Genomic DNA, 27,995 nt, shown 5'->3' with positions numbered 1-27,995 from the left:
GACTCACTTGATAAAAGTTCCTCTTGGGCTTAGTGAACAAAGTTTATCTCATTTGGAAGTTGGGAAAACAAAGATGGTTTTCTAAATCTAGATGGACCTTGCAGGTCCTGGTGGTGAGTTCTCTTGGCTGTGTTTTTATTTTTGCAGTGGCTGCTAGGAAGCTCAGGTTTCTGTCTGTTGCTTAAGTGAACACTGCATCTGATTTTGAGTTCTTGATGAAATTAACTTCCCCTCTCTAGTTTTCATGGTTATTAATCTCAATCAATTTTAATTTGCCATGTTTCTAACTACAATATATGAAAGTATCAGTTTCATTGCCTCTTATCCGTTAATCTGACATTTTTAATAGCTTATTTTTGGTTGCTATTTAATTTTTATATCTTTGTTGAACTTTTTTTCATGTTATTTTCTTCTGTAAACTTTTGTGCTTTATGTCCTGTCCTCATTAATCTAAGTGATATTGGTGCTTATTTGTGATCTGTATAATTTCTTTAAATATTAAAATTACCCTTGTGTTGTCAAAAAATTTTTCTTTAAATTGCCCGGTAGTATGTGTGCTTTTATTTTAAGCTGCCTCAAATAGTTTACCAGAAATAAGCAGGGCAGAAAATGAATGAATGAATGAAATTTCTTGTTTTTGTACCACAGTGAGTGTTTATGGAGCAGTCTTTTTGACATTCCACTTTATCTGCATTTGGTTTCTGGTGATAAGAGCAATAGCACTGATTGAGTGGTTATTATGTGCTGGACACTGTTCTGTACATGTTAACTTATTTCATAACAATATTATGAGGTAGGTATTATTATTATCCCCAGTTTACAGATAAGAAAACTGAGGCCCGGATTAAACAACCTGCAGTGCTCACACAGCTAGCAAATGATAGAGCCAGGATTCAAACCTAAAGCCTTGAAGACTATGCAGCAGTGGTTCTTAATCAAGGGGTTATTTTACTCCCCGGGGGACATAGGAAATGCTTGGAAACATTTTTGGTTGTCACAACTGGGGAACTGCTCACTACTACATAGTAAATAGAGGCCAGGGAAGCTGCTAAACATTCTGCACTGCACAGGGCAAAGAATGATCTGGCTCAGATGTCAATAGTGCCAAGTTTGAGAAACCCGTGTAGACCACCCATTATATCATCTCTTTAGGATTCCCGAAAGCTCCTTTACCTGGTTCTCCATCTTTGATCTGCCTGCGCAACTGAAATGCCTCACAATGGGTGGGCTGCTGTATCCACAGTGGCCCATCCCACGGAGGGGAGCACAGGCGTCCTGAGAGCACACCCTGGCTCTTGGGGAGCCTAAAGGGTAGAAACCTCATGAGAAAAGAGTGCTGAATGCCAAAAGCACAAAGCACAAGGCTTTAGGTCCATTGTCATTGCTGGTCCCAAGAGGGGCAGAGGCTGCGGAAGGAGCTTGTGGGTTTGTTACCTTAGGGAGGAGTGCCCCTTCCCCTGACAGGAACCAGCCAGAAAGCCCCAGGTCACTGAAGCCCCAAAGAGAGTGCTTCACATGCCCCACATACCTGCTTCTCCCTCTGCTCCTGGCCCCCAGGCACTAACCCCACATCTTACCCCATCCAGCCCTCTGAGAGCAGATCCTTCTTACCCCCTCCATGTCTTCTAGATACTGACCCAGCCGCCACTGGAAGCTTCCTGGGGTGGGATGAGTCCTGTTTCCCTTGAACCCTCGCACTAGCTCACTGCAGGTCCCTCGTGGGGAAGTCTCAGTGGCATCCTTCCAGAGGACACAGCAGGAAGGCTGCTCCTAATCCTGGCAGCTCGGGCATCACTTCTGGAAGGCGGTCCTGTTGTGGAAAGAACACTGCACAAGGAATTGGCTGACCTAGGCTGGTGGATCTGTGTACTCAGGGGCCTGGCATGGGAGTCAGTGCGAGCCTGAGTTACATTTGTCTCCTCCACGGTGCCTGGCACGGGGCTTTGCGTGGGGCTGGCTGTCAACAGTTACTTTCTTGGGTGGAATAAATGCATCACTGCTCTGCTCTGCTCTCTGATCTGGACAGATTGAAACCACCTCCACAGACAGATCTGGGTGGCGGCGGCAGTCCGCTCCATGGCAGAGGATGCAGGATACACGCGATCCACGTATGGAACACGACTGAAGGGCTTACCAGCCTCCTCCTGCCTGCTGTGCAGGTGCCTGGACAGCGTGGTCATGGTGAGTCCTGCTCTTGCCTGCGGGCTTGTCTTAGCCCACCTCATTCTACCTCCCAACCACGCACACCAGGGCTAGAGGACCTTTGCGGTGAGGGCCTGGTGAATTAAGCGGAAACTAATTAGGGGACTACTTTGTGCCAAATACTGGGCCAAGTGTTGCGGACACAGCAGTGAACAAGAAAGACATGGTCCCTGACTAGTGGGGAATAGAATTTTGAACTAGTAAGTATTAGTGGGATGTGTGTAATGAGGAAGTATTAGGGGAGTTTGTTACTGTTTATTACTGATATATAGAAATGCTAGAAATTCAATGGATACAATTTTCATCTCAGAAGCCACATTAGTGCCCCATTCCTCTATGCGGTTCCCGCCCATAGGCAAAGGTGGCAGTTATGTGTATGGCCTGATTCATTTCAAGTTATGTCCACCCCAAAATATCTGGCCCTATGGTCTATTATGCTGTAGTTAAAAGAGTACATGGTCTATTATGATATAGTTAAAAGAATTTTGAAAAGATCTGGTTTTGAATCCTGTCTCTTCCTCTTCTGGTCTGTTAGTTAATGTTTCTGAGACAATCTCCCCCTCTGTAAAATTAGAATAACAATAACCATCCCCAGAATTCCAGGAAATGCCCCTTGAGTTACTACATGGAGTCAGCCTTGGGACAGCCCTCATTTTCTATGACTGAAAATCCCTGCAACCAGAGTGAGGTGCGGCCACAGGACAAGGTCACGTCCTAAGAGGCAATAATTAAAAGTCCACTTTAGTTGAGGGAGGAACAAAGGCAAGGCCTGGTCCTCTACCCAGTGGGCTAGTTTGTAGACCACCCTTGAAGACCCTAGTCCAGGATTCCCAAATGGTAGAAATCAGACAGTGACAGGGGGAGTGAACATTTCTAACTTTACTATCTAGTGTTGATTTTAATGTGTTTTGGGAAATACAACCAGCATAAACAAATGCATGATTTTATGAATATTTTTGTTTAGAATGATGCTAGGTTTAAATAAATGCGTTAATTTAAAGAACTAGGTAGATAATTGTTCAGTTGGCACAATGATGCAACAAAAATCATGAAGGCGGCTCACAAGTGACTGGAGTATGGATAACACTGGTCTCATAAGCCTCTTCATGTTAGTGTTGAAAAGACTGAGGTCCAAAATGGTGAAGTTTAAGGTTGGCAAGAAGCAGACCTGGGGTTAGAACTGAATCCTCCAGAGCCCAGTGTGGTGCTCTTCTTAGTAGCCCAGGCCACCTTCCCCCCTTGAGCTCCCTGCACCAGAAGGTGTTTTGATTAGGGCTCTTTTGCTTTTAAATAACAGCTTTATTGAGATATAACTCCCATACCATAAAATTCACCCTTTTAAACTGTGCAATTCAGTGGGTTTTAGTATATTCACAGCATCGTACAACCAACAGCACACTCAATATTAGAACATTTATCAGCACCATATCCATTAGTAATCACCCTCCCCCTCAAGCCCCTGACAATAACTAATCTACTTTCTATCTCTATAGGTTTACCTGTTCTGGACATTTTACATAAATGAAATCATATACTATGTGGTCTTTTGTGCTGGCTTCTTTCACTTAGTGTATATTTTCAAAGTTCATCTGTGTTGTAGCATGTATCAGCACGTCACTCCTTTGTAAGGCTGAGTAATATTCCATTGTATGGATATACCACATTTCAGTTACTCATTTATCAGTTCATGGACATTTGAGCTGTTTCCACTTTTGGCTGTCATGATGAATGCTGCTAAGAACATGGGTGTACAAGTTTTTGCATGGATATATGATTTTTCTTGGATATATACCTAGAAGTGGAATTGTCTGGTCATATGCTATGATTGGGGTTTTGATTGCAAACAACAGAAATTGCCCCTGACCCTCTTGAACAAAAAAGAAATTATCAGCAAGATAGTGGAGGCTTCCAGAATCCACAAGGGCAAAGGCTGAAGGGCCAGGCCTGGAAAATGGGACAAGAGCCACAGGCAGGTCAGTGGCCAGGCAATTGAGCCTTAGGCAGGGCCACCCCATGGAAGTGCTCAGGCCTGCACACCACTGTAGCCTGCCAAAGGGAAATTAAGGAAACGGTATGAAGTTGAAGTTGGAGGGAATGATGGACATCCCCCAAAAGACAAACGTCTACTACAACATGGACAGATTATAAGGGGGAAAGGCCAGGCCTCCTGGAGTAGCAGAACCTAGCAAACCTGGGACAGGAAAGGCAGGCAGAATTAAATACAGGGGTAGGAGTAGGTAAGGAGAGCAGGTGAGAGAGGCTCAGCTGTAGGATGGCCACTGGTTGGGCCCCAGACTGATCTGCCTCTTCATTTCCCCCCATCTCGACTTTTCCTCCATTCTTCTGCCCTCCCTTGCTGGCTTCTTCTAGCAAGATTTTGAAGACACTGAAAGGAATATATATACACACTGGAAGAATTCACTAGGCTGTAAGCTCCACGAGAACAAGGGACCAAATCTGCCTTTCTCCCCACAGTAGCCTCACTGCCTAGAACAGTGCCTGGCACAGAGTAGATGCTCAATAAATACCTATTGAAATCATGAATGAATATGGGCAAAAAGTAGTTGAGAAAAAAAGAATCCCATATCATATAGATTGAATTATTACTCCCAATTCTTTACTCTTTCCTGTTTCAGTTACTATACATACGTGTCCTTTGCCATTGAGCTTTGCAGTACCTGTTACAGAGTAGGTAAAGAATATGTCCCTGCTCCATTGATGTTGGGCACAGCCATGTGATTTGCTTTGGCCAATGAACTGTTAGTGGACATGAGGCCAGCAAAAGCTTAAATGTGCTTGTGCAATTTACTTGGTCCCATGCACTCCTCCATCCACCTTGAGAGCCTGGGTGGCCCCCGAGTAGCCACTGGCCCAAGAAAAATGAAGAGGTTTGTGGAGCCATTCTGAACACAGCCTGCAGCTGGAGCCAAACCCAGTGGGTCTCAGGAGAGCCACAGCTGATCCACAGACCTGCGAGTGAGAAAAATGAGTGTATAAATGACTTTAGAGTCCAATAGACCTAGGTTGAACTTGAGCTTATTAATTCTGAGATAGCAACATGCTGTATGATTCCAACTACGTGACATTCTGGAAAAGGCCAAACTATGGAGACAGTAAAAAGATCAGTGGTTGCAAAGGGTTCAGAGAAGTGAGAGAGGGATGAGTATGTGGCGTACGGGGATTTTTAGGGCAGTGAAATTATTCTGTATGATATTGTAATGGTAATATACATCATTACACATTTATTAAAACCCACAGACTATGTGATATGAGTGAACCTTAATGTAGAGTATGGACTTTAGTTGATAGTAATGTATCAATATTGGCTCATCAGTTTTAACAATTGTACCATACTAATGCAAGATATTAATAATAATAGAGGAAACAGTCAGGGATGGTGGTAGTGGTGGTGAGGGGGTATAGGGGAATTCTCTGTACTTCTCAATTTTTCTGTAAGCCTAAAACTCCTCAAAAAAAAAGTCTATTAATTAATTTCAAAAAAACAAAACCAACCAACAAATAAAATTCTATCATCCTGTACTTAATGTCTCCATGTCTGTTTCCACGTCCCTAAAATGGGGATGACGCCTACCTTATGGAGTGTTGTGAGGGTGAACATACTTAGCTGCAGAGCCTCTCACGGCAGGGCTTGGTAGATTGTTGGCTGCCCATGAAGCATCCATTCCCTCTCTCACAAATCCCAATTTTTACATAGGTTTCGCACACGTCCTCCTGTGCTTCCTGCGGAACTGATCTCACCCTGAACTTCGGAGCTGGTCTTGATTGGTGTAGGGCTATCCCAACCCTCTCACCACCATTATTGGTTCAGGAACTCAGGTATGTGCTGGTCAGCAGAGAGCACGGGTCCAGCCCCAGCCATGTGCTCAGGAACGGGTGTGTGGATCAGTCAGGCTCTTAGCTGCAATAACAGAAGCTGACTCTGGGTGATTCAGCACTTTACAAATTTATTAAAAGGACAATGGGTGGCTCACACGATCATAAGGAGAGCTGGAGAGCCAGGATCCAGACCAAGCTGGCCCAAACCGCTCCACAGTGCAGAGCTACAAGAAAACTGCTGCCGCCACCAAGCTCTGGATGCGGGTGCTGCAGACTGTACCCCAGCGGCTTCTGTGCCAGGAGCTCAACTTTACTGCAACCTCTGATGCCTGCACTGTAGGAGGGAGAGAGGAGGGAGGAGAAACAGGCTCTGTGCTTTTCTTCTTGCATCACTAGCTGCAGTAAAAGTCCTGTGTCTGTGTCAGGAGAGCAAAATCTGGCTTCCACCTTGGGGAGGTGGGGCTAAAGATTTTAAACTTGTCCTAATGAAGGATGAGTGTTCAAAAGAGCCAGAGTGGTAACAAGTATGACAGATTCTGCCACAAGTTTGGCTCCAGTTTGAGAAAATGAGGCACAGCAGCATTGTTTGTTGGGACTTCTTAGGAAGAATCTTCCTCATGCATTAGACAGACACAAGAAGAGACTCTCGTTTCCTCTGGACATTGTGATGTGTTGGTGTGGTGTTTGGAGTGCAATAAATCATTTTGGCATGAGGGAAGCCAGCCTGAAAATGAAGCCAATACATGGAGGAGGGAAGAAATAAGAGAGGAGCAGAAGGAGCACAGAGCCACTGTCCTGCTCTGCTTCTGAAGCCATCCAACCTCTGCATTTCCAGCTACATGAGCAAGTGTGGCTTGGATTTTCTGTTGCTTGCAGCCACATGCATCCTAACGGATGCAGTAGCGATTACACACAAGAAACTACTAGAGACAACAAAAGGCAAGGAAACCAGTGAAGATCTGGGTTCTAGCCCTATTTCTGCCTTGCTCCTCTTAGCCAAAGCATTTAATCTCTGAGCTGCAGTTTTGCCCCTTTCACAGAGCTGCTGTAGAGTGAAATCAAGGCTGGAAGATCCCTGTGTAGACTGGTCTAAGTGCAGCGGATTATTATTCTTCCCCACAGGCTCTTGTGATCAAATGAGACAGGGGTAAAAACATGGTAATAAATGAACAAACAAACAGCTGTTTTCTCAAAAGCTTTAACATTCCAGGCCCCCACTGGGCCCAAGTTTTCATGTATTCTCTATACTTGGCAGCTGGGTGGGAGGTCATGGGAGGTTAGGAAAGAGAAGGAAATGCTTTGAAGTAGAATTAGGTCAAAGCTGATCACTAAACTGCATGTAGATTTGGGGAGTTTGCTTTTCCCTTTCTCTGTATTCTTAGAGATGCATCAGGAAAACGGTAGGCTCTTGTTCAGGAGGGGAGGGAGGGAGGGAGGACGCCAGATACGCCTGATGTTTTACCTTTATTCTCTTATATTATCCTCACCGCAGCCCTTGGAGGTGGGCATGCTTGCTTCCAGTTTCAGGTGTGGAAACGGTTTAGCGAGGTCAAGTCACCTGCCCTCGGCATGAACTTGAACTTAATCCTATCAGCTTCCAGACTGCGTGCTCTGTTCAGTACCCCTCACCAGCCCCCAGGAAAACATGAAAACACACTCCACTTGGGTATTGAGCTCCAGAGGTTTAAACTGAAGCTGAGAGAGGGCTGAGGGAAGGCACTGTTTCCTTGGGTTAACTTCAAACGTTCTCTTCCCCTGAGGGAGGCACCGGTGGTCATATGTGTAAGTACCAAGGATGTCTTTGAAGGACATGTGAGGGTGGTAGGGAAGGGAACAGGGCCTCTGAGGGATGGTGGAGAGAGAGGCTCTAACTTTTCACTGTTGGCCTTCTCCTTGGTAAACCTTGTACTATGTGCATGTATTATCTACTGAGAAAGTAAATTGTATGATATTTGGTGTTTAGGTATTAGTCTGCTGCTTTCCAACAGTGACCTGGTCTAGTCACTCTTTAATATTTCCTCATTTGTAAAATAGGGATAAAAATGTCTACCTCTCCAACCTGCTCGGAAGGTTAGATCATAAAATGCGAAGGAAAGGGTTTAGCACTGAGTAAACGCTCAATAAACAGAGGCCATTTCTCGAAACAGCAAAGCTCTAGCCATATGAAAGCTACAATGAACAGGCCATTATTGTTTGTTGTCCAGGGCATTTACACAGATAATTTTGGAATATTTAAATTTTCAACCTGTACTACCTCTTAGGTCTGAAATAGTTTGGCAAGTTCACCATGAGAACAAGCCATATGTTACAAGAGAACACAGGTGTGAGGTCAGACAGATCTGACTTCAGAACCTAAGGCTGTGTAACCCTGACAAAGCGCTCAAGCTCTCTGAGCTTTAGCTCCCTTGTAGCCCTGGGTTGATTGGATTCTCATGGGTGGTCTTCATTCCTCATCAAATGCCCACATCCCAAACCAGATTCAACTCCATAACACATTAGTTAGAAATCTATTGGGGGACATAGGGAAAAAGACACAGATCACACACTACATAATAGACACAATCAGATTCTCCATCAGATACCTTTCTTTTCCAACCATCCTCCCAAATTCCTCTTCCCTGCCAATCATTTTCTTGCTCTCTCCTTTTCACCTCTATAACTTTAAAAGACTCTCTCTGTTGTCGGGAGTAGTTCGTCTCTACCCTCAGCAGGTGAGCCCCACTCAGCAAAGTAAAGGCCAAGCAGAAGACACATTTTTGGTTCTTGAGTGTGTCTCTTTGGAGAGGGGATGGGGGCAGCCTCAGTCCATCCTGCCATGTGTAACTGGGGGTAATTATACTTGCCTTGCCAGGTTGTTGTGAGGATGAGCAGAGCTGGAATTCAAGTCCAAGTCTTCTGACCTCAAGTTCAATATCCCTTCCCACAGCTACAACAGAATATTATAGAATCTTGGTTACCAGAAATTCACCTAGCTTGAACTCTCAATCTAACTTTTTCTAATTTTGTTGTCGTTGTACGTTCAGCTTTTAGAAGAGACAAAGAGCTAGTCAGGAATGTGAAAGTAAAAATTCAGTTTCCAGAATAAGTGCTGGGGTCAGTACAATTTTATGCCAACGTCTTATTCTCTCTGTATCTGTGATGCCAACCAGGGAGACCTGAATTTAGAGTGATGACCCCCGAAGCAGAGCGACATCCTCCATTGTCAATGAGCCATCTTACCGTGCTTACTCACCTCCACTTAGTTGGACAAGAAGTTGGACTGAGATGTTTCAAAAATCATCTGCAAGACTTGAGATGTGATGAGGTTTTCTTCTTAGCCTGACTTCCCACTTTCTAAAAACCTTCTAGCAAGTTGGGATTTCACTGTATAAGACCTCTCAGAAAGTGAAAGGAGCAAGGGTGACCAAGCCTATCAAGAAGCTCAGCAGAGGGCTTCCCTGGTGGCGCAGTGGTTGAGAGCCCCGCCTGCCGATGCAGGGGACACGGGTTTGTGCCCCTGTCAGGGAAGATCCCACATGCCGCGGAGCGACTGGGCCCGTAAGCCATGGCCGCTGAGCCTGTGCGTCCGGAGCCTGTGCTCCGCAACAGGAGAGGCCACAACAGTGAGAGGCCCACATACTGCAAAAAAAAAAAAAAAAAGTTCAGCAGAGATGCAAGCTGGCTGAGGCATGCAGCAGCGGGGCCAGGAGTAGATTATGTATAAGTTTCCTAGGGCTGCTGTAACAAAGTATTGCAAACTCTGTGACTTAAAACAACAGAAATTTATCCTCTCAGTTCTGGAGGCTGTAAGTCCAAAGCCAAGGCGTTGGCAGGGCTGTGTTCTCTCTGAAGGCTCTAGGGGAGGATCCTCCCTTGCTTCTTCCTAGCTTCTGGTGCTGCCGGCAATCCTTGGCACACTTTGGCTGGTAGATGCGTCACTACAGTCTGTGCCTCAGACATCACATGGTGGTCTCCCTGTGTGTCTCTGTGATCTCTTCCTTTTTTATTTCTTCTTTTTTTTTTTTAATTGAGGTATAGTTGATTTACCATGTTGGGTTAGTTTTAGGCTTACCTTTTTCATATTCTTTTCCATTATAAGTTATTACAAGGTATTGAACATAGTTCCCTGTGCTATACAGTAGGACCTTGCTGTGATCTCTTCTTATAAGGACATCAGTCAGTGGATCAGGCCTGCGCAATCCAGTATGACCTCATCTTAACTACTCACATCTGCAAAGACCCTATTTTCAAATAAGGTCACATTCGCAGGTCCTGGAGGTTAGGACTTCAACTCATCTTTTTGGGGGACACACTTCAACTCACAACAGAGTGCTCTTCCTATCTTCCAAGTTTGTCAGCCAAGGTACCTGCTGAAATGATTCAAAAGCTAGCACACAGCTAACAGTGACTGAAGGGAGGAGGCTGGTGGGAAGGCGAACTTGTGGGAATTTCCAAAACTGGGGCAGTGGAGGCCTTGAGTGCCAACTCAGTTCTTAATCTCCTCCTCCAGTCCTGGTGGAGGCACAGTTTCATAACATCTGAAGTACAGGATACTTTGCTAGTCTTAACCTAACCCATAACTTCAAAATTAATGTTGGCAAATTGGCTCATTCATCATTTATAAGATACAGTTTCACATGATGGTTAACATCCCCTTCCAAGGTAGATGTGTGTGTAATTCATTCCAGTTTTTAAGAGACATCTCCCAGAATTCTCAAATTTATTGTCAAATAACAATTCCAAAAAATTGCATCTGATGCTGACTCAGGCCTGGCAGGGAGAGTTGCCACTGGCACTGAGCTCTGGCACTGATTTGTGACTTCCCAGCGGGAGCACCCCAGGGATGGAAGCCCACAGGCGTGATCTCCCTCTTAGATTAAGATTTAATAGGATGGCCTCCCCCACCCAGGCTGCCAACCCGGATCAGTGCCACAAGCCAACTCTTGGCCTTGCTGTGAACAAGGGCAGTGAGGAAGACTTGGCAAACTTTTAATTAACTGAAGATAAATAAACATACAGAGGGAGCATGAGTCCATTAGCTGGCACCACCACCCGGAGGGAAAAGACCTCACTAATCACACGCCACAGCAGGTGAAAAGACCTGCAGACCAGCAGTGTCCATTTGCTCTCAAATTGAAAACCGTATTTTCAAAATAAATATGCATGGGGTTTCTGTTTGTCATGTTGTTTCTCCTGAAAAGCAGGAAAGCTGGGATATTAATGAGCAACTGTTTTTGATATTTTAGCCCAGGAAAGCTGAAAACACAAGTGCAGCAAAACAAGGCTGGAATGGCCCTTCCCGCGGAGGAGAGAGAGAGGGAAGTTGTTCAGGAAGCCAAGCAAAGGCAATCAGAAATTGAGGACCCATCTCCAAGGGAAAACACAAATAACGCAGTCAGCCTGGGCTGGATCAACTGAATCTAGACGTGGTGGAAGATCAGGTGTGGCAGAGGTATGCTATTTGCTCAGAGTCAAGGAGTCAGCAAGGTTAGATCCTAGGTAGGCCTGCAATTCACCAACCTTGGTTTGGATTGCAAGATGGACAAGAGACAGGGCTGGAGCTTAAGTTTACAACATTCTAGAGGAAGATTTTATCCAGTTTTAGAACCTCGTCAGAAAGCAGGCACTGCATTTACTCATTACGGTATTTATGCATCACTTACCGCATAACAAGTGCTATCCAGAACTGGAGGCACAGCAGTGAGGAAGATTTAACGAAGTCTCTATTCTCACGAAGCTTACATTCGAGCTGGAGGAAGGGAATGACAAAACCAGAAAAGATCAGGTGGCAGCTAAGCGCAGAGACCTGAATGGCCAGAAAGAGCTGGCTGTGCAAAGACCTGGAGAGCATTCCAGGGGACAGCAAGTGCAAGGCCCCGTGGGAGGTGGGAGCTTGGTCTCTTGGAGGAATGGAGGAAAGGCCAGTGTGGTTGAAGCTCAGTGAGAAAGGAGATGAGTAGTAGAGGAAAAGAATAGGCAGGGACAAGGTAAGGAGATTGGATTTTATTCCAAGTGCAATTATTTATACTTATTTACACGAAAACTGCCATTCCCTCTAGATTACAAACTTCAAGAGAGCAGAGGCTATATCTGTCTTGCTTACTCCATACCTAATTTGCATTCCAGGGCATGTACTGCCTGCCTTTTTTTTCTTTCTCCTCCCTCCCCTCCTTCCTCCTCCTCCTTCTTCTTCCTCCTACTATTACGGGTCTATAAGATTTCTCCCCCACCCCCAACTAAGTTGTGAACTATTTGATGGCTTGAGTCTGGTCCTCTTCTTCTGACCTTTCTATAGTGTGGTGGGCCAGCCTCCAAGATGACCTCCAGTAACCCTTGCTTTCTTGCATGGTCCTCTTTCACACTGAATCAGGTCTGTCACTGTGTGACTAGTAAATAAGTAGGAGGGATAGTGTATGACATTCAAGGCTAGGCTGTAAAAGTCACTGCAGCATCTGACTTGGTCTCTTGGTTTCTTGCCTGGGGGGAGGCCAGCTGCCATGCCATGAGTGCACTCAAGCAGTGACATGGAGAGACCCACATGGAGAAGAACTGAGTCCCCTGACCTGAGCCAGCAGCAGTTTGGCAGTCAGGTGAGTGAGCACCTTGGAAATGGATCCTCCTGCCCCAGCCAAGCCTTCAGATGATTGTAGCCCCAGCTGACGTATGACTGCAACCACATGAGAGACCCTGGGCCAGAACTGCCCCCTGCGTCCTTCCCAAATTCCTGACCAACAGAAACTGTGAGAGATAATAAATGATTGTTTTTTTTTAAGCCATTAAACTTTGGGTGACTTCTTAGGCAGTATTAGATAACCAGGGGGCATAGCATAAGGTCATGCACAAAGTGGCGGGGTGAAAACACAGCTATGAGGAAGGCCCTTTTTCTGTGGGACAGAGGGTCAGGGAGCACCTGAAACAAGGGGAGGGCTAATGCTATGCCTGAGGGCATCTAAGAGTCAGGTCTGAAAGAAGGGACCACTGATGAGACCATCCAAGAATAAATGTGGAGGGCAGAATTTTTCAGCTATTATCTCCTGCAGAGAAGACCAAAGCCAGGAGATCCAACCAAATTATATCTGCAAGAATCTAGAACCTGTGTAACTTCCCCAGGTTTGTTGTTTTTGTTACCCTGGTCTATTTTGCAGAGTGAAAAGCTCTTGAGTGTTTGTCTAGGGTAACACATCACAAAGAGTCAGGGAGAGGGGTGGGAGGAGGCAGCTACCAGGAGGGGAGTGAGGCCCTGGGACCTGCTGAGGGAATCAAGTCAGGACAGAAGGCCGACTGGGCCTGAGTCACGCCCCCAGGGCTTCATAGTTGAAAGTCCACTGCACATGAATGTTGCACAGAGTGAAAACGTTTCAGTAACATCCTGGGGCATAGGCACAGCCGTTTCCAAATCTGCCCTCTTCCTAAGACTCTTTGCTTTTATCAGAGCTGGCACCTCGCAGGTGGAAATGTGGAGTCATCTCAGTTAGCTGTGTGAGGCATATGCCCAGCAAATTATTTATCCTCAAACAACCCCCTCCTGACAACTGTCTGGCTGCTTATTTGTGTAATTAATTTACGTCGTTCAGTTGAAGTCTGTTGAATTATTTCAAAATAAGTTTTATCTGGAACTCCCATATATGAAACCAATAAAAGCAGTGCTGTTGGGAGACGCAAGAGGGAAGAGATATGGGAACATATGTATATGTATAACTGACTCACATTGTTATAAAGCAGAAACCAACACACCATTGTAAAGCAATTATACTCCAATAAAGATGTAAAAAAAAAAAAAAAAGCAGTGCTGTTGCAGTTAAGGCGGGAGTGGGAGAGGGTGAGGGTGCTGGACCCTGCCTCCCCTCAGCTTCCCCTCGCTTCCCAGGAGCCCTAATGTTCTCAAGATCATAGCTTGAAAGTCACAGATCAAGGGTATTCTAGAGTCTGCCACAGGGTTTTATAATGATCTGACATTTGTGATTACTTATGCTGCTCTTTTCTTCCATGACTGAAAATAAATAGATTAATCTTCCTCAGATACCACCTTATCACATACTTCCCATGCCTAACACCTCTTGTGCGGTCCTGCTTCTCAGAAGTTAAAGCGCAAACTGTTTTCTCGGTGTTGTCTCTGCTCCTGGTAACGAACCCCCTCTCCAGTCACACTCCCTCTTCACAGTCCCTGTGTGTCCTCCCTTCAGGCCCGGTGTTTGCATCTCCTCCACTGGAACACTATCTCCTCCCCCATCCACATGGGCACTGCTTAGACGCCACTTCCTGGGGACTTCTCTGCACTCCCCCCCACAAAGGATTTCCCTCATCTGTATTCCTTTGGCAAACACTATCTGGACCAGCTGATGACCCTTCAAATTACTATGGATCAAAAGTCACAGAAACATGAGGGTTGCCAGGAACCTGAGGGACGGTCTATTTCAAGCCCTTATTTCATGGATCAAGAGAATAAAGCCCAAGAGCTGAAGTAACTTGTTCAAGGCCACACAGCTAGTTAGTGCCAAAGTCACACAGAGAGTCCAGTTCTTCAGGCTAGGTTCAGTACTTTGGGAGCCTTTGAAGGCAGAGACTGTGTTTCATATTTCCTTGAATTCCTTCATGTAGTAGGTGTTCAATTAATATTTGTGACAGTGTTGATTGATTGGTGGTTGAGGACTTCTCTTCACCTTAGCGGTTAATCAGAAGCCAAGGCTGAGGATGAAGTCTCAGAGGCAGCAGCTGCAGAAGACAGGGTTTGCTACCCAAACTACAAGTGCCAGATCCTGCATCTGGAGGGCAAACGTAAAAGAAGGGCAAAGAAGCATCCCTGACCCTGAAACTGTGTTTCTCTGAATGTTAACCTTTGGTCTGTAAAATCAGGATAGTATGAGGATTGGGAAAATGTATGTAAAGTACCTGGCACACCTAGGGACTCAGTAAATGTTTGCTGTTTTAAAAAAATCACATTACTCTTGTTTCTAACATTTTGTTGCGAAATTTTTCAAACACATAGCAAAGTGGAAAGAATTTTACAGGGAACAGCTGTCTACCAGCCACCTAAATTCTACCATTAACAACTTACTAAAATTGCTTTCTCACACATTTATCCATCTATCCATCCATGAATCTATTTTATTTTAGTGGTGCATTTCAGTGTAATTTGCAGACATCAGAACACTTTCCCCTAATTACTTCAGCATGCATATCATTAACTAGATTTCAATCTTTGTTTAGTTTTTTCATTTGAGGTAAAATTTAGATACAATGGAATACACAAATCTTAAGGGTACTTTCACCGAGTTTTGACAAATGCAAGTGCCTGTGTAATCCAAACTCCCATCAAGATGTAGAGAACACTTCCGTCACCACAGAAAGTTCCCTCACATCCCTTCCCGTTTCATCTCTCCCCCGACCCATAATGGCCACCATTGTTTGGATTTTTTTCCCACCCTTAATGACCTATTAGAGAACATCATATAAATGGAATTATATAGTATGTACTCTTTTACGTAAGGCTCCTTTCACTCAGCATAATGTTTTTGAAACCCATCCATGATGGTGTGTGACTAGTGGTCCATCTTTTTTGTTGCTGAATAGTATTCAATTGTATGAATACACTACCATTTTTTTTGTCCACTATCCTGCTATGAATTTTTTAAAAATCCTGCTATGAATTTTTTTACGTTTATTTATTTACTTTTCTTTCTTATTAGTCATCCATTTTATACACATCAGTGTATACATGTCAATCCCAATCTCCCAATTCATCCCACCACCATTCCCCCCCACTGCCTTGTTGTCCATACGTTTGTTCTGTACATCTGTGTCTCAATTTCTGTTATCAAAACGGTTCATCTGTACCATTTTCTAGGTTCCACATATATGCGTTAATATACGATATTTGTTTTTCTCTTTCTTACTTACTTCACTCTGTATGATAGTTTCTGGATGCATCCACGTCTCTACAAATGACCCAATTTCATTACCTTTTATGGCTGAGTAATATTCCATTGTGTCTATGTACCACATCTTCTTTATCCATTTGTCTGTCGATGGGGGTTTAGGTTGCTTCCATGACCTGGCTATTGTAAATAGTGCTGCAATGAACATTGGGGTGCGTGGGTCTTTTTGAATTAATGGTTTTCTCTGGGTATATGCCCAGTAGTGGGATTGCTGGGTCATATGGTAATTCTATTTTTAGTTTTTTAAGGAACCTCCATACTGTTCTCCATAGTGGCTGTATCAATTTACATTCCCACCAACAGTGCAAGACGGTTCCCTTTTCTCCACACCCTCTCCAGCATTTGTTGTTTGTACATTTTCTGATGATGCCCATTCTAACTGGTGTGAGGTGATACCTCATTGTAGTTTTGATTTGCATTTCTCTAATAATTAGTGATGTTGAGCAGCTTTTCATGTGCTTCTTGGCCATCTGTATGTCTTCTCTGGAGAAATGTCTTTTAGGTCTTCTGCCCATTTTCGGATTGGGTTGTTTGTTTCTTTAATCTTGAGCTGTATGAGCTGTCTATATATTTTGGCGATTAATCCTTTGTCCAATGATTCATTTGCAAATATTTTCTCCGATTCTGAGGGCTGTCTTTTCATCTTGTTTATGGTTTCCTTTGCTGTGCAAAAGCTTTGAAGTTTCATTAGGTCCCATTTGTTTATTTTTGTTTTTATTTCCATTACTCTAGGAGGTGGATCAAAAAAGATCTTGCTGTGATTTATGTCAAAGAGTGTCCTTCCTATGTTTTCCTCTAAGAGTTTTAAAGTGTCTGGTCTTACATTTAGGTCTCTAATCCATTTTGAGTTTTTTTTTGTGTATGGTGTTAGGGAGTGTTCTACTTTCACTCTTTTACATGTAGCTGTCCAGTTTTCCCAGCACTACTTATTAAAGAGATTGTCTTTTCTGCATTGTATATCCTTGCCTCCTTTGTCGTAGATTAGTTGACCATAGGTCTGTGGGTTTATCTCTGGGCTTTCTATCCTGTTCCATTGATCTATATTTCTGTTTTTGTGCCAGTACCATACTGTCTTGATTACTGTAGCTTTGTAGTATAGTCTGAAGTCAGGGAGTCTGATTCCTCCAGCTCCATTTTTTTCCCTCAAGACTGCTTTGGCTATTCGGGGTCTTTTTATTTTTTTTGCGGTACGCAGGCCTTTCACTGTTGTGGCCTCTCCCGTTGCGGAGCACAGGCTCCGGACGCACAAGGCTCAGTGGCCATGGCTCACGGGCCTAGCTGCTCCGCAGCATGTGAGATATTCCCGGACCGGGGCACGAACCCATGTCCCCTGCATCGGCAGGCAGACTCTCAACCACTGTGCCACCAGGGAAGCCCTATTCGGGGTCTTTTGGGCCTCCATACAAATTTTAAGATTTTTTGTTCTAGTTCTGTAAAAAATGCCATTGGTAATTTGATAGGGATTGCATTGAATCTATAGATTGCTTTGGGTCATTTTCACAATATTGATTCTTCCAGTCCAAGAACATGGTATATCTCCCCATCTGTTGGTATCATCTTTAATTTCTTTCATCAGTGTCTTATAGTTTTCTGCATACAGGTCTTTTGTCTCCCTAGGTAGATTTATTCCTAGGTATTTTATTCTTTTTGTTGCAATGGTAAATTGGAGTGTTTCCTTAATTTCTCTTTCAGATTTTTCATCATTAGTATATAGGAATGCCAGAGACTTCTGTGCATTAATTTTGTATCCTGCAATTTTACCAAATTCATTGATTAGCTCTAGTAGTTTTCTGGTGGCATCTTTAGGTTTCTCTATGTATAGTGTCATGTCATATGCAAACAGTGACAGTTTTACTTCTTTTCCAATTTGTATTCCTTTTTTTGCTTTTTCTTCTCTGATTGCCATGGCTAGGTCTTCCAAACCTATGTTGAATAATAGTGGTGAGAGTGGACATCCTTGTCTTGTTCCTGATCTTAGAGGAAATGCTTTCAGTTTTTCACCGTTGAGAATGATGTTTGCTATGGGTTTGTCGTATATGGCCTTTATTATGTCGAGGTAGGTTCCCTCTATGCCCACTTTCTGGAGAGTTTTTATCATAAATGGGTGTTGAATTTTGTCAAATGCTTTTTCTGCATCTATTGAGATGATCATATGGTTTTCATTCTCCAATTTGTTAATATGGTGTATCACATTGATTGATTTGCATATACTGAAGAATCCTTGCATCCCTGGGATAAATCCCACTTGATAATGGTGTATGATCCTTTTAATGTGTTGTTGGATTCTTTTTGCTAGTATTTTGTTGAGGATTTTTCAATCTATATTCATCAGTGATGTTGGTCTGTAATTTTCCTTTTCTGTAGTATCTTTGTCTGGTTTTGGTATCAGGGTGATGGTGGCCTCAGAGAATGAGTTTGGGAGGTTCCCTTCCTCTGCAATTTTTTGGAAGAGTTTGAGAAGGATGGGTGTTAGCTCTTCTCTAAATGTCTGATAGAATTCACCTGTGAAGCCATTTGGTCCTGGACTTTTGTTTGTTGGAAGATTTTTAATCACAGTTTCAATTTCATTACTTCTGATTGGTCTGTTCATATTTTCTATTTCTACCTGGGTCAGTTTGGAAGGTTATACCTTTCTAAGAATTTGTCCATTTCTTCCAGGTTGTCCATTTTATAGGCATAGAGTTGCTTGTAGTAGTCTCTTAGGATGCTTTGTATTTCTGCTGTGTCTGTTGTAACTTCTCCTTTTTCATTTCTAATTTTATTGATTTGAGTCCTCTCCCTGTTTTTCTTGATGAGTCTGGCTAATGGTTTATCAATTTTGTTTATCTTCTCAAAGAACCAGCTTTGAGTTTTATTGATCTTTGCTATTGTTTTCTTTGTTTCTCTTTCATTTATTTCTGCTCTGATTTTTATGATTTTTCCTTCTGCTAACTTTGGGTTTTGCTTGTTCTTCTTTTTCTAGTTCCTTTAGGTGTACGGTTAGATTGTTTATTTGAGATTTTTCTTGTTTCTTGAGGTAGGCTTGTATAGCTATAAACTTCCCTCTTAGAACTGCTTTTGCTACATCCCATAGGTTTTGGATTGTCCTGTTTTCATTGTCATTTGTCTCTAGGTATTTTTTGATTTCCTCTTTGATTTCTTCAGTGGTTTCTTGGTAATTTAGCAACATATTGTTTAGACTCCATGTGTTTGTGTTTTTTATGGTTTTTTCCCTTTAATTGATTTCTAATCTCATAGCATTGTGGTCAGAAAAGATGCTTGATATGATTTCAATTTTCTTAAATTTACTGAGGCTTAATTTGTGACCCAAGATGTGATCTATCCTGGAGAATGTTCCGTGCACACTTGAGAAGAAAGTGTAATCTGCTGTTTTTGGATGGAATGTCCTATAAATATCAATTAAATGTATCTGGTCTATTGTGTCATTTAAAGCTTCTGTTTCCTTATTAATTTTCTGTTTGGATAATCTGTCCATTGGTGTAAGTGAGGTGTTAAGGTCCCCCACTATTGTTGTGTGACTGTTGATTTCCTCTTTTAGAGCTGTTAGCAGTTGCCTTATGTATTGAGGTGCTCCTATGTTGGGTGCATATATATTTATAATTGTTATATCTTCTTCTTGGATTGATCCCTTGATCATTATGTAGTGTCCTTCCTTGTCTCTTGTAACATTCTTTATTTTAAAGTCTATTTTATCTGATAGGAGTATTGCTACTCCAGCTTTCTTTTCATTTCCATTTGCATGGAATATCTTTTTCCATCCCCTCACTTTCAGTTTGTATGTGTCCCTAGGTCTGAAGTGGGTCTCTTGTAGACAGCATATATACGGGCCTTGTTTTTGTGTCCATTCAGCAAGCCTGTGTGTTTTGGTTGGAGCATTTAATCCATTCACGTTTAAGGTAATTTTTTTTTTTTTTTTTTTTGCGTTACGCAGTCCTCTCACTGCTGTGGCCTCTCCCGTTGCAGAGCACAGGCTCCGGACGCGCAGGCTCAGGGAACATGGCTCACGGGCCTAGCCGCTCCAAGGCATGTTGGATCTTCCTGGACTGGGGCACGAACCCGTGTCCCCTGCATCGGCAGGCGGACTCTCAACCACTGCGCCGCCAGGGAAGCCTGGTAATTATTGATATGTATGTTCCTATGACCATTTTCTTAATCGTTATGGGTTTCTTTTTGTATCGTCTTTTCTTTTCTTGTGTTTCCCACTTAGAGAAGTTCCTTTGGCATTTGCTGTAGAGCTGGTTTGGTGGTGCTGAATTCTCTTAGCTTTTGCTTGTCTGTAAAGCTTTTGATTTCTCCATTGAATCTGAATGAGATCCTTGCTGGGTAGAGAAATCTTGGTTGTAGGTTCTTCCCTTTCATCACTTTAAGTATATGATGCCACTGCCTTCTGGCTTGTAGCGTTTCTGCTGAGAAATCAGCTGTTAACCTTATGGGAGTTCCCTTGTATGTAATTTGTCATTTTTCCCTTGCTGCTTTCAATAATTTTTCTTTGTCTTTCATTTTTGCCAATATGATTACTATGTGTCTCGGTGTGTTTCTCCTTGGGTTTATGCTGTATGGGACCCTCTGCACTTCCTGGACTTGGGTGGCCGTTTCCTTTCCCATGTTAGGGAAGTTTTCGACTATAATCTCTTCAAATATTTTCTCGGGTCCTTTCTCTCTCTCTTCTCTTTCTGGGACCCCTATAATGCGAATGTGGCTGTGTTTAATGTTTTCCCAGAAGTCTCTTAGGCTGTCTTCATTTCTTTTCATTCTTTTTTCTTTATTCTGTTCCGCAGCAGTGAATCCCACCATTCTGTCTTCCAGGTCACTTATCTGTTCTTCTGCCTCAGTTATTCTGTTATTGATTCCTTCTTGTGTGTTTTTCATTTCAGTTATTGTATTGTTCATCTCTGTTTGTTTGTTCTTTAATTCTTCTAGGTCTTTGTTAAACATTTCTTGCATCTTCTCGATCTTTGCCTCTATTCTTTTTCCGAGGTCCTGGGTCATCTTCACTATCATTATTCTGTATTCTTTTTCTGGTAGATTGCCTATTTCCATTTCTTTTAGTTGTTTTTCTGGGGTTTTATCTTGTTCCTTGATCTGGTCCATAGCCCTCTGCCTTTTCATCTTGTCTATCTTTCTGTGAATGTGGGTTTTTTTCCACAGGCTGCAGGATTGTAGTTCTTCTTGCTTCTGCTCTATGAAGTTTTTAAAAATGCTAGTTCGCTCCCTTCCTTCCTTATGGTGGCTCATCATCAACAAAATCAACCACCACAAAACTCAGCTTGAAGGGAATTGGCATTTCTGAGATAGAAAAGGCCCTGGGCCAGTGGGAGAAAATGCTTCTCACAATGAGTCTTCAGCTAGTTCTTTCCTGGCTTAAGTCAGCACATAGATGGAGCATCATTCTAGTGGAAGATTCTATTTTAATTTCCTCCCAGGAGATCTCTCACCCTGTCTTCTTCTTATTCAGTGCATTTTTCCTAGCTGCCTCCACCGTGAAATACGTTGGAGCCTATTAAGAGCCTTCTGACTCCTCATCAGTGATATTTATGACTATGGAAATATTTATGATGCATGGAAAGGGCTTGGGCCAGAGAGGAGTCCAAGCTTTTACTGTCCTTGTAAATGGGATTTGTCTCCTGCTTGCTTTGTCAGGCTTGTAAAAAGGAGTGCGCATCATATAGTTTCAGGGTTGCTTTTTTTCTTTCTTCTAACCTTTGCATTCAAGCTGTGGATTAAACGCTGTTTTATTACTGACCTCCGTGCTTGGAATGAAGGAGGCGTTTTGGTTTTCTGGACTCTTTGGTAGCGTTACCTCCTTTTTCTGAGCTTGCCCTCAAATGCCCTGTCCAGGCTAGAGGTATAATGTTCTATGGTAGACATTTTAAATCCAATGACAGAAATCCTGCATTCTGTAAGAGGCTCAAGAGCTTCTGAAATCCATCTAAATGCCTCTGCACAAATAAGAAAGGGTCAGAGTTGTTTCATGTTTTGGGAAACTTGCTAGGGAAGCAGTCCTTTCACTGCAAAATATCCATTTCTTTTTTCTTTTACCCTCCCTGCATGCCATCATTCCTGTCTTCCAGGAATGTCCACTTCCTGACCAAGTCTAAGGCCTCACCTGCATCCCATGCTCTCCTACTCAGACCCAGCTTGCCTCCATCTTCAAACACTCCATTGCGAATGGTTCTTCCACCTCTGCCCACAATCTGTTTCTATCTCTCCTATATATTCAGATATAGTTTATAAAAATAAATGTACATATGATTACACATTTTTAAACTTTTTAATTTAATTTAATTTTTAAAAACATGTTCTGGGTCATGTTAAGCCTTAGTCTCATTATTTTAGAGACTTACAGTTTCATTTTTTTCCCCATTTATTTATTTATTTAGTTATGGCTCCATTGGATCTTTGTTGCTGTGCACAGCTTTCTCTAGTTGCAGCGAGTGGGGGCTACTCTTCGACACAGTGTGCGGGCTTCTCATTGCGGGGGCTTCTCATTGTGGTGTCTTCTCATTGCGGAGCAGGGGCTCCAGGCATGTGGGCTTCAGTAGTTGTGGCTCATGGGCTCTAGAGCGCAGGCTCAGTAGTCATGGCACACGGACTTAGTGGCTCTGTGGCATGTGGGATCCTCCTGGACGAGGGATGGAACCTGCATCGCCTGCATTGGCTGGCAGATTCTTAACCACTGAACCACCAGGGAAGTCTTTTTTTTTTTTTTAAATTAATTAATTTATTTATTTATGGCTGTGTTGGGTCTTCGTATCTGTGCGAGGGCTTTCTCCAGTTGTGGCAAGCGGGGGCTACTCTTCATCGCGGTGCGCTGGCCTTTCACTGTTGCGGCCTCTCTTGTTGCGGGGCACAGGCTCCAGAAGCACAGGCTCAGAAGTTGTGGCTCACGGGCCTAGTTGCTCCACGGCATGTGGGATCTTCCCAGACCAGGGCTCGAACCCGTGTCCCCTGCATTGGCAGGCGGACTCTCAACCACTGCGCCACCAGGGAAGCCCACGAGGGAAGTCTTTGATTACACATTTTTATGAACAAATATATTTATGGAATGCCTCCTTTGTGCCAAGCTGCCCTTTCCTGTGACTGCCCTCTCTTCCCTTCCCTTATCTAATTCTTGAAACTGCACTCGCTGCCTTGGTTTCCTCACTCGTTGGCTCCTTGTAGTGTGGTCCACCCTCACTACTGTACCATGAGGGCCCCGAAGGCACCTTCAACTTCTCAGCTGACATATGGATCAGCCCCTCCTCACTCCCGCCTCCTCTGGTCCCGGTGACCTGTCCCCTCCCCATCGACTTGAGTCAGCAACATTCCCATGACCTCCCACAAGCCTATTATTCTGTCTTTTCCTTTGTTGCACTGTATATTTCCTCCCACATCCCGAAGGTGGGCGTTCTTCAAAGCAATGTTACACCTTCTCCCACCAGTATCAGCTCTCCCTTGGGCAGCTGCATCCCAAATCTGTGTCTGGCTCCAACCTCCTCTCTCATCCTCAGCCCCACATTCCACGTTGATTGTTAGATGCCTCTTCCTGGGTCACCTTACACCTAAACTCCACCTTAAAGAGGTATAAAATGTGGGTTCTGCCCTCTGGGAGCTTATAATTTAGTTGGAGACACACAGGCAGACTTTGAAATGTTCTGTAACAAACCCTGAGATTTAATTAATATGAAAGGTGATGATATAACGAGTCACGCCACATGTGAAGTCAGTGTCTGTGGACTTATCAGTGCTTGGGGCCAACGAAGACATTTCTTGGGCCCAGGGAGTGTCTCACAAGAATACTATAAATGTATGACTGAGGAGTTGCTGGAAATAGTCACGATGCTGAAGAGACGCCTCTGCGGGAGGCAAGACTGAAAAGATTTGTAGCCGGGAAGCCTGCAGCCTAATCAATGGTGCTCTGTCTTATCTGGGGGAAGACTGTCAACAGATGACGGGAGTGCAGTCGGTTGGTCTGTTGGTCAACAAAAAGCTACCCAGTAACTACTATGTCCCGGGCACTGGGCTGGGTGCTGGAATAAAGCACGAACAGTGCACTGTCCCTGCGCCCAGGTCGGGGAGGGGGCAACAGGCAGAATTACTGGAGACATAGACACATACATCCAGACAGACATAAAGAAGATTACAGGTCAGCAGGGAGCCTAGAGGATGGTGAGTCTGAGAACAACGATTGGGCAGGTGTAGTCAGCCTTCTCAGTGGAGGCAGAGGGGGTTCTTGGTCACTGGTCACTTGATAACTGGCTCTTCAGGTCTCCCCAGCACTGGAGGAAGACCACAGGGGCTGAACGGGGCAGGGCCCAGTGCTCGGGAAGTCAGAGCCAGGAAACGGAGCCAAACTCCAGGCTTCGGGCAGGAGCAGGACTTGGCCTGGGGCAAGGGGCGCAGGAAGATGCTGGTTGGTCATCAGAAAAAGGGCTGAGGGTGCGGTCTTGGTCTTACTGGCTGTTGGGCTTGTGGGGGCATGGTCTGGCTTAAAAGAACTTACCAAGTTGTGGATGAGGCGTGGGGGAACCACAGGGATGTTGGGGTGATTCCGCAGCTGGTCAGTGGAGCTGTAACCTCCTTAAGTCCTAAGTGAAGGGAAGGGAAGTGAATACCGAAACCAGGAAGGGGAAGAGTAGAGATGAGAAGGCTGTCTCGAGAGAGACTGAAGGGCATAACTAGTCTGGGTCCTCCTCCTCCCTCCTCTCAGGGAGGCCACCAGGAATAAATACTGTGACCTTTCTCCCCTGCCCTCCAGTCTTTTGTCAGCTCCCATTGGCTGAGCCCAGTGAGAAGTCAGAGAACAGAGAGCAAGGTCCGAGGGGTGAACAGAAGACATGCAGCACAGGATGACCGCAGAACACAGGCAGTCCTGCTACTGGAAAGAAACCCTCCACTGTAAACAAGAAGCCTGTCTCCCATGAGATTGGCTAGCTTCCTAAAGGAAGAGGAACTAGGAACCAGCCTGGCACCGGCCCCCAATATGATTCTTTTACCTTGTCCAGCTAACTGCACCAGGTACCACAACCTTCCTCTAGGGATCTGTCTGCCTCTCCCCATCCCCACTGCCACTACCTCTGGCCACCACCTCCTTCTCTTGCATTTCTCTAACAGCCTCATGCCTGGACTTCCTGCCTCTGCCCCTATCCAGTCTTCTCTCCACCTGGCAACCAAATCTTTCTCACGTGCTGATCTGAGCATGTCATTTCCTTTCCTAAAACCACCTTACCAACATAAAGTCCAAACATCTTACCATGGCTTATGAGGCTTTTTCGTGGTCTGGCTCTGGTTTACATGTCTGGCCTCATTTCTTGCCAGTTCTACCTCTCCACCTTCCCTCAGCCAAACTTTCCTTCTTAAATCCAGCTCACTGTGGTCTAACCATACAGAACTGCTTTCTGATCTCTCTCTAATCCTAGGGCCATTGCACATGCTGTTTCTTCTCCTGAAAGTCAGAAAGTCTATTCTAACCTGACTAACTTTCGCTTATTCCTCATTCGTCCATTGCTGCTGCCCTTGGCAAGGGTTCAGTGCCTCTCCTTTATGTTCCCATAGCACCCTGGCCCTGCACAAATTGTAATATTTATTTTAAAAATTAATTTGATACTTACTGAATACCTGTCATGCACCAGGCCCTTACCACCCCAGGGCCTTTACTCACGCTGTTCTTTCCGCTTGCCATGTTCTTTTATTATTCTTCATCTGACCAACTCTTACCCTTTCAGTCTCAGCTAAAATATGTCCTCTGAGAAGTTTTGCCCCCTTATTCTCTCCTGCAGCATGCCGTATGATTTAGTTTATTTGATATCGGTGTCTCCCTCTCCACACCTAGGAAGGTGCAAGATCTGCTTCATCTACTACTGTGTGCCCATCCCTAGCTCAGAACCTGGTATTCAGTGATCACATATATGATGAGCAGGGGGAGGCAATTGAGTTTTCCCATGAGACCATGACAAGGAGTAAACCATGACCGTACGCTCCAGGGGTGTAGGAGGGGCCTGAAACTTAGACAATTTGAAGGGCCCTCTTTAAGAAAAATACAAAATTACAAAAGCAAAATTAGGTGTGAAAGTGGATCTTTATTTAGATTGAGAAAAGAAATAATAAATTGTAAGACTTTTAAAGCTGAAAATGTTCACAAATATCACAAGATACAGAAAAATAATACAATGTTTTTATTAATTAACCGCCTAGCACACTGCTGTAATACTTTCTTCCGCTGCATTTTTTGTCGAATACTCTTTTATCACTTCTTTATATAACAACAGTTTTGTAATATTTGCTATATAGAGAAAGGAAAGAGAAGTAAGTCTTTCTTCCAGCATAATAAAAATTAGATTTATTATTGATGACTGGGATGCATAAAACATGCCTAAAACCAGACATACTTGCTGTTTGTAGGACTGCTACAGTTTATACCCTACCAACATATTTTGATAAGTCCTATTTGGCATAATTGTCATCAAAATAAAAAAAAAAGTATAGCATAGAATTGCATAACTATTACTGAATATTCCTACTATATATGACTAGGTATCTGTGAGAACTGAATCCTGCATTTAGAATTTTACACATCTGACAATTGGAAGACTTTCCCATAGACTAACTTTTGGCTCTATGCAATTCAAATCTTGTTTCTTTCCCCACCCACATACTTCCAGTGCCAGTTTCCGTAGGACACATTCAAATCTGATGTGAACTTTGGCCCTGCTCCTTAGTGCCACATGCCAGATGAGAAGGTACCATGGGCAATAGGAGGATCCCTGGAGGCCATTTCCACACTGAGATGGCTAGCAAAAACTTATTTAAGAAGTGACTGCAAACCACCCCACAAAATGCAAACCCAGTTGTATCCCCAACTTAACTTGCCCTCAGCCAGATCCCATGAATGCCACTTCAGTGTCATCCTGCACTAAGGGAAATGTGACAGAGTCTGAGTGGAAGGAGACACCATTCTTAACTAAGTGTGGTTAAAATAGCTCACTTTTGCACAGTTTACCAAAACGTGTACAACACTGCTAGCATCCCTTTCTGGACTTGTGCTAATGGGAGGCCCTAAAGCTTAAGCTTCTTTAACTTCATGGTAAATTTGCCTCTGTATCTTAGTTGTTATTACGTATTGCCCCGGCACCTCTCCTGGCACACAGTACAGTAGTCCCCACCTTATCCTTTTGCTTTCTGCAGTTTCAGTTACCCCGCAGTCAGCTGTGTCTGAAAATACTAAATGGAAAATTCCAGAAATAAACAATTCGTCAGTTTTAAATTGCGTGCCATTCTGAGTAATGTGACGAAGTCTCGCGTGTCCTGCTTCATCCCGCCTCCTCCGTGAGGAGGAGACGCGAATCGTCCCTTCGTCCAGGGTACCCTGCCCGTTAGTCACATAGTAGCCATCTCGGTTATCAGCGTGACTGTTGTAGTATCGCAGTGCTTGTGTTCAAGTCACCCTTATTTTACTTAACCATGGCCCCAAAGTGCAAGAGTTGTGATGCCGGCAGTTTGGTTATGCCAAAGAGCAGTTGCAAAGCGCTTTAAGTGAGAAGGTGAAAGTTCTCCACTTAAGGAAAGAAGAAAATCCTATGCTGAGGTTGCTAAGATCTACGGTAAGAATGAATCTTCTATCCGTGAAACTGTGAAGAAGGAAAAGAAATTCGTACTAGTTTTGCTGTCCAACCTCAAATTGCAGAAGTTAATGCCACACAGCCTGAATGGGAGGGGAGTTTGGGGGAGAATGGATACATGTATTTGGATGGCTGAGTCGCTTTTCTGTGCACATGAAACTATCACAACATTGTTAATCAGCTATACCCCAATATAAAATAAAAAGTTAAAAACAAAGTGAATGCCACAGTGCGTGATAAGTGCTTAAAGTGGAAGAGCCATTAAATTGTACCATAAGATATTCTGAGTGAGAGAGAGGGAGGGAGAGACCACGTTCATATAACTTTTATTCTAATATATCATTATAATTGTTCTATTTTATTATTAGTTATTAATCTCTTACTATGCTAATTCATAAATTAAGCTTTTTCATAGGTATGCATGTATAGGAAAAAAAGCATAGTA

General features: G+C 43.8%; 1 long non-coding RNA gene across 2 annotated transcripts; it reads left to right on the top strand.

The window, feature by feature from the left end:
- The first annotated feature begins 705 nt into the window (after window positions 1-705).
- On the top strand, window positions 706-13,691 carry LOC132516020 (uncharacterized). 2 transcript variants are annotated; one of them, XR_009539237.1, is made up of 5 exons: window positions 706-1,926; window positions 2,027-2,181; window positions 5,918-6,039; window positions 11,265-11,470; window positions 12,511-13,691. It is a non-coding gene; the product is annotated as an uncharacterized LOC132516020 (long non-coding RNA). The 2 variants fall into 2 exon arrangements; XR_009539236.1 differs by having other exon boundaries at window positions 706-2,181.
- Window positions 13,692-27,995: the final 14,304 nt, after the last annotated feature.

Source organism: Lagenorhynchus albirostris, chromosome 2, assembly GCF_949774975.1.
Source record: "Lagenorhynchus albirostris chromosome 2, mLagAlb1.1, whole genome shotgun sequence".
Lineage (NCBI taxonomy): Eukaryota > Metazoa > Chordata > Mammalia > Artiodactyla > Delphinidae > Lagenorhynchus > Lagenorhynchus albirostris.
The sequence above is the reverse complement of the archived record's forward strand: the minus strand, read 5'-3'. Positions and strand labels throughout refer to the sequence as shown.